The following is a 7306-nucleotide window of genomic DNA, read 5'->3' on the forward strand; positions in this document are numbered from 1 at the left end:
CGGCTTCGTTCTTCGCCTATGCAAGCTACCGCGATCTCCGGCTGCCGGAGGCCAAGAAGCGGCTACTTCGCGCACAGATCACTGGAGCGGCAGCGGTGCGCTCCGGAGCGCCGCTTCTGCCGAAAGACGCCGGAAAGCGGCGCTTCCCTTCGGCCAGCTCCGGAGCTGCGTATTCTGCCTCTCTAGTCGCCTTCATCTTAGCGAAAAGCTTTTCCGCTCCAGTTCTCAAGGAGAAAGTGTATCAGCACTGCTCACTTAGCCCGACCTTGCCAGGAGATAAGATTTGCTGCACATTCCATGGACACTGCACTTTCCAAGGCAAGCTGCAACCTGCTGGCAGATGGCCGTGCTCTCTGCCCACTCCTGCCCAGCTCAGGGTAGTAGCGGGCACGTTGCAGCCTGGCGAAGGCAAGAAACCTGGAGAGCTGTCACAGAGCAGAAGGGCAGATGAGATGCTGAAAAGCAGCAAAGCTGAACAGCCTGCCTCAGCTTCAGCAGTGTGCAATTGACTGAAGGCGAAAAACGAAGCAGCAGAGCAGCGGGCTTCTGTGCGCACTGAAGGCAATTGCAAGAATCCAGCAGCTGCTCCTTGCCAAGCACAGGCAGCTGCCTGTGTTCTTGCTTCTTGACCAACTCACACTTGCCCTTCTTTTCAGCAGCTGCCACCGTGTTCTCTGCATCTCGGAGCCTCTGGGGAGCAACAAGAATTTCCAAGGTGGGATGCATGAAAACTAAAATACAAACTCAGGAAAGTTGTCCTGGAACACCTCCCATTGGCATGCCAAGAGTGAATTCAACAGGCAGGAGAGCGGCAGCCACCGTCCTGCAGCTGTCTGCGAGCTTCGCACACAAGCCGGCTTCTTCGCGGCTTCGTTCTTCGCCTCTTGCAAGCTACCGCGATCTCCGGCTGCCGGAGGCCAAGAAGCGGCAACTTCGCGCACAGATCACTGGAGCGGCAGCGGTGCGCTCCGCAGCGCCGCTTTTGCCGAAAGACGCCGGGAAGCGGCACTTGCTTTCGGCCAGCTGCGGAGCTCCGTATTCTGCCTCTCTAGTCGCCTACATCTTAGCCAAAAGCTTTTCCGCTCCAGTTCTCAAGGAGAAAGTGTACCAGCACTGCTCACTTAGCCCGACCTTGCCAGGAGATAAGATTTGCTGCACATTCCAAGGACACTGCATTTTCCTGGGCAAGCTGCAACCTGCTGGCAGATGGCCGTGCTCTCTGCCCACTCCTGCCCAGCTCTGGGTACTAGCGGGCAGGTTGCAGCCTGGCGAAGGCAAGAAACCTGGAGAGCTGTCACAGAGCAGAAGGGCAGCTGAGATGCTGAAAAGCAGCAAAGCTGAACTGCCTGCCTCAGCTTCAGCAGTGTGTAATTGACTGAAGGCGAAAAACCAAGCAGCAGAGCAGCCGGCTTCTGTGCGCACTGAAGGCAATTGCAAGAATCCAACAGCTGCTCCTTGCTAAGCAGAGTCAGCTGCCTATGTTCTTGCTTCTGTACCAAATCACAGTTGCCCTTCTTTTCAGCAGCTGCCACCGTGTTCTCTGCATCTCGGAGCCTCTGGGGAGCAGCAAGAATTTCCAAGGAGAGATGCAGCAGGACTACGTCAAAACCCAGGAAAGTTGTCCTGGAACACCTTCCACTCGCATGCCAAGAGTGAATTCAACAGGCAGGAGAGCAGCAGCCACCGTCCTGCAGCTGTCTGCGAGCTTCGCACACAAGCCGGCTTCTTCGCGGCTTCGTTCTTCGCCTCTTGCAAGCTACCGCGATCTCCGGCTGCCGGAGGCCAAGAAGCGGCTACTTCGCGCACAGATCACTGGAGCGGCAGCGGTGCGCTCCGGAGCGCCGCTTTTGCCGAAAGACGCCGGGAAGCGGCACTTGCTTTCGGCCAGCTCCGGAGCTCCGTATTCTGCCTCTCTAGTCGCCTACATCTTAGCGAAAAGCTTTTCCGCTCCAGTTCTCAAGGAGAAAGTCTCCCAGCACTGCTCACTTAGCCCGACCTTGCCAGGAGATAAGATTTGCTGCACATTCCAAGGACACTGCATTTTCCTGGGAAAGCTGCAACCTGCTGGCAGATGGCCGTGCTCTCTGCCCACTCCTGCCCAGTTCTCGGAAGTAGCGGGCACGTTGCAGCCTGGCGAAGGCAAGAAACCTGGAGAGCTGTCACAGAGCAGAAGGGCAGCTGAGATGCTGAAAAGCAGCAAAGCTGAACAGCCTGCCTCAGCTTCAGTAGTGTGTAATTGACTGAAGGCGAAAAACGAAGCAGCAGAGCAGCGGGCTTCTGTGCGCTCTGAAGGCAATTGCAAGAATGCAGCAGCTGCTCCTTGCCACGCACAGGCAGCTGCCTAGGTTCTTGCTTCTTGACCAACTCACAGTTACCCTTCTTTTCAGCAGCTGCCACCGTGTTCTCTGCATCTCGGAGCCTCTGGGGAGCAACAAGAATTTCCAAGGAGGGATGCATGAAAACTAAAATAAAAACTCAGGAAGGTTGTCCTGGAACACCTCCCATTGGCATGCCAGAAGTGAATTCAAGAGGCAGGAGAGCGGCAGCCACCGTCCTGCAGCTGTCTGCGAGCTTCGCACACAAGCCGGCTTCTTCGCGGCTTCGTTCTTCGCCTATGCAAGCTACCGCGATCTCCGGCTGCCGGAGGCCAAGAAGCGGCTACTTCGCGCACAGATGACTGGAGCGGCAGCGGTGCGCTCCGAATCGCCGCTTTTGCCGAAAGACGCCGGGAAGAGGCACTTGCTTTCGGCCAGCTCCGGAGCTCCGTATTCTGCCTCTCTAGTCGCCTACATCTTAGCGAAAAGCTTTTCCGCTCCAGTTCTCAAGGAGAAAGTGTACCAGCACTGCTCACTTAGCCCGACCTTGCCAGGAAATAAGATTTGCTGCACATTCCAAGGACACTTCATTTTCCTGGGCAAGCTGCAACCTGCTGGCAGATGGCCGTGCTCTCTGCCCACTCCTGCCCAATTCTTGGTACTAGCGGGCACGTTGCAGCCTGGCGAAGGGAAAAAACCTCTGAAACGATACGCGGAAAAAATCAATAGACTCCATAACCTGGGGTAGTTATGAAGTGGGTACGTATGTCAGCGCCCGGCACAAGTGAGATAGCTCTCCAAAACTTGTGCCCCGAGTCTCAGTCTGACCCACACTTTTATTCTTAAAGACGTTCCATATGCAATACATTGCACAACTTTTTCATGCATATTCAACCCCTGGCCCCGCCTGTCCTCGCTTCTCATGCTAAGTAAGTCCACGCCCTTCTAGGCATGCGTGGTTTGCTGTGGTGGTCGTACGGGGGTCTCTTGGTGGTCCTGAGGCTGAAGATTGTGGTCTTCCTCATGATTGAACTTTTGAACTTTTCCTCTCTGCGCGTGCGCTTTTGGTCCTTTGGTGCTTATCTGAGTACCTCCGTCTGTCTTGATAGGCTTGGAGACAGAGGAGCTTCTTTATCTGGGTTCTTTGCTTCTTCTGGTATTGTTCTTTATGCAAGAAGCTTCAGAAATTTGCATTTTCCTATGCCCTTTGTACTAGGCAGAGGTTTCTTAAGTAAAAGGTTGAAAATTCAACACATAACTCTACAAGCTAAATTAGAAATGCTTAATTCATTTTGTTAACCTAACTCTAAAAATCTCTGCTTCAGTCCCCCCTTTTCTTAAAATAGAGTAAATTCTTTTACTACAGGGGTCTTGATTTAAATTCTGATCTACTATCATGACCGTCCTCTTTCAGTAAGATTCTAGGAGTTCTAGAGAGTGATGTCAGACTGGCCATGTGTTTTAACATCCTCGAATTCTACATGAGTGTTAAAGTAGACATCCTTAAACTTACAGTAACTAAAATTAATAGAATTATAATTGGGTGACATAAAGTCTTCTAAACAGTGTATTTCACTAGTTATGACTTGTGTTTATTAGCTAGTGATTGGTGCTGGATACACCCAGTTAAGAGACTTAACATACAGGAGGTTAGTGACATGTCTTGGGTAGACATTCTCTTTCGCACCCCATATGGTTTTTCATAAAGCAATTCAAAGTGGTTTAGCTTTTCTTTACTCTTGGGTTTGGTTCGGATCTGCAGTAGTGCTAATGGGAGGGATTGAGTCCATGACAAATTAGCTTCTTGTCCCAATTGTACAATTTGTTGTTTGATCAAATGGTTCATTTTTTTTACCTGACCACTTGATTGTGGGTTATACGGGGTGCGAAGTTCTCAGTCTATGTTCAAGTATTGGCTAACTTGTTGCACGAATTTTACAATAAAATGTGGTCCTCTATTTGAGGAGATTGTGGCCAGGACTCTAAAGCGTGGTATGTTTTCTTGTACCAATACCTTAGTTACTTCTTGAGCTTTAGAAGTCCTGGTGGGGAATGCTTCTGGCCATCCTGAAAAGGTATCTGTTAGCACCAGGAAAAACTTATACCCCCCTTTTCTTGGCAATTCTGTACAATCAATCTGCCATTGCTGCTCCGGCCCATGACCCTTCCTCATCTGGCTAAGCTTTGGTTTGGGAGTATTTTTGGGGTTGGTCTGGAGGCAAAGGTCACATTGTCGAGTTGTAAATGTCTAGTTATGCTAGAGCATCAATACCCCAATGGTTTTCTGGTGTTCTTCCTTTATTAGGGACCATAAGAAATAGGAGGGTAGAACTAATTTTCCTTCTATGGTGGCCCATCCCTCTTGGTTATAGTCTCCTTTTTGCTCATAGATTAATTTTTTTTCTGGTTTGTTGTATCTTGGCTTACCTTTAGGGGAAATGTGCCCGTCTTGCTGCTTCTTTTGCTTCCCTATCTGCCAGCTCGTTTCCTTCTTCCAATTCGGAGTTGATCTTCTGATGTGCCTTAATGTGCATGATCGCTACTTTCTCTGGCAACTGGACTGCTTCTAGAAGTCGCAGTACTTCTGATGCATCTTTAATATTTTTCCCTTGAGAGTTCAGCAGTCCTCTCTCTTTTCAAATGGCTCTGTGAGCATGCACTACTCCAAATGCATACTTCGAGCCCGTGTATATGTTTATTTCTTTCCCTCTTGCCAATTCTAGGGCCCCAGTTAGAGCAATTATCTCGGCCTTCTGTGCAGAGGTATTTGTTGGCAGGGGCCCAGATGATATTACTTCCTTGCACGTTGGAACTGCCTAGCCGGCGTGCCGTTTTCCACTGATGATATAACTGCTTCCATCAGTAAACGAGACTTCTGCATTCTCGAGAGGGGTGTCCTTCGAGTCAGGGCAGCTGGAGTAGGTGGCTTCAATGGTCTCCAGGCAGTCATGTTCCACTGGTTCCCCTTGGTTTCTACTGAGGAAGGAGGCTGGATTGACAATGTTAGCCACTACTATCTCTACATCATCTTGCTCCGCTATGATAGCTTGGTATCTCAGGAGCCGTTGTGGGGAAAGCCAATGCCCACCTTTTACCTCTAGCACTGCAGACACTGTGTGAGACACTAGCACAGTTCTTTTCTGGCCTAGGGTGAATTTGTGTGCCTCTTGGATGTTCAGGACGACTGCTGCAACAGCTCTGAGGCACCCAGGCCACCCTTTAGCTGCTGTATCCAATTGCTTAGAGAAGTAAGCCACTGCTCTCCGATATGGGCCCAGGTCCTGTGCTAGTATTCCTAAGGCGATTCCTTGCTTCTCATGGGAGAATAAAAGGAAAGGCTTACTCACGTCCGGCAATCTCAGGGCTGGAGCTGACATGAGGGCTTTTTTCAGCTGGTTGAAAGCTTGCGTAGCTTCCTTTGTCTCTTGGATGTTCCTGCTTTCAGTTGCAATCAGTTCATAGAAGGGCTTAACAAACAGTCCATAGTTATAGATCCATAACCTGCACCACCCTGTCATCCTCAGGAAAGTTCGTAGTTCCTTTACCGTCTGAGGTTTTGGGCTCTGGCATATTGCCTCCTTCCGGCTTTGGCCCAAGGTACGTTGTCTAGCACTGACTTCGTAACCCAGATAAGTTACTTTCTGTTTTACTACTTGGGCTTTTTTCTTTGATACTCGGTACCCTTGGAGCCCCAAAAAGTTCAAGAGGCTTATCGTCCAGGCCGTGCATGCTTCCCTTGTCCGTGTGGCTATCAGGATGTCATCTACGTACTCTAGCAACTTCCCTTCCTCTGGAGGGGCTTCTCAGGTCTCTAATTCTTTTGCAAGTTGTTCTCCAAACAAAGTGGGTGAGTTTTTGAATCCTTGTGGAAGTCTGGTCCATGTCAGTTGAGTTCTTCGCCCGCTCTTAGGATTTTCCCATTCAAATGCAAAAATTTTCTGGCTTCGTGGATAGGAAGGCAAAAGAAGGCATCTTTTAAATCTAAAACGGTAAACCAAGTTAGCTCGGCTGTTAAGCAAGTTAATAACGTGTAGGGATTGGCCACCACAGGATACAGATCCTCCGTGACCTTGTTTATGGCCCGCAGATCCTGTACTAACCGGTATGACCCATCAGGTTTATGAACTGGTAGGATAGGGGTATTAACACTTACATAACATAAGTTGGAACAAGGTATTATAGACAATATCATGGTCATCAATGGAAGCAATATTTGATTGAACTTTTTCAGGTCTGAGGGGTCGTAACTTGTGTTTGTCGGTGACAGCAGGGAAGCACAGTGAGGCTGCTTAACAGGGCAGGATGCATACATATACTTTCCTTCGTCTACATTCACTTAACTTTATTTTACTTACTCTTACACATAACAAAACAACCACAACAACAAGGTACCTTTTCTTTTTCAACACACCTATTACACTTGTAGGTGTCCCTGGCTAGTCCCAGTGTTCTTGGATACCCCTCAATCTAGCTGTGTGGTTCCCAACTCTAGATCCTGTCAGACTTCTCTTCAAACTGGCAAAATTTTTACTCAATCTTGGCTGCTCTCAACAACCCAGCAAACTTAATTCTGGGTGCTCTTGGAATGTTAATCCCTCAACCCAGCAGGTTTGACTTAACCCTGGATGCTCTTGGAACATTAATCCCTCAATCCAGCAGGTTTGAATCAACCCTGGATGCTCTTGGAATATTAATCCCTCAATCCAGCAGGTTTGATCTTGGATGTTCTTGGGCATTCTTATCCCTCAATCCAGCAGAATTTTTAGGGGCCCCTCCTACACATTTTACCTTTTATTTTTCCCCAATAGATTATGCCAAGAAAACCCTCTTTTTACCTTTTAATTCATTTTTTTTTCTAATTAATTACCTTTTACTCCCCCCCCCCTCCCCCCCCCCCACTAAGGGGTCCCACTCTTTCTCTGAGACCCAGTCCCAGGGGGGGTTCTCTCACTCTTTTTATCACTCGCTTCGTCTCTTTACTGGCCGCTTTT

The sequence above is a fragment of the Vidua macroura genome, chromosome 27 (assembly GCF_024509145.1).
Source record: "Vidua macroura isolate BioBank_ID:100142 chromosome 27, ASM2450914v1, whole genome shotgun sequence".
In the NCBI taxonomy this organism is placed as follows: Eukaryota; Metazoa; Chordata; class Aves; order Passeriformes; family Viduidae; genus Vidua; species Vidua macroura.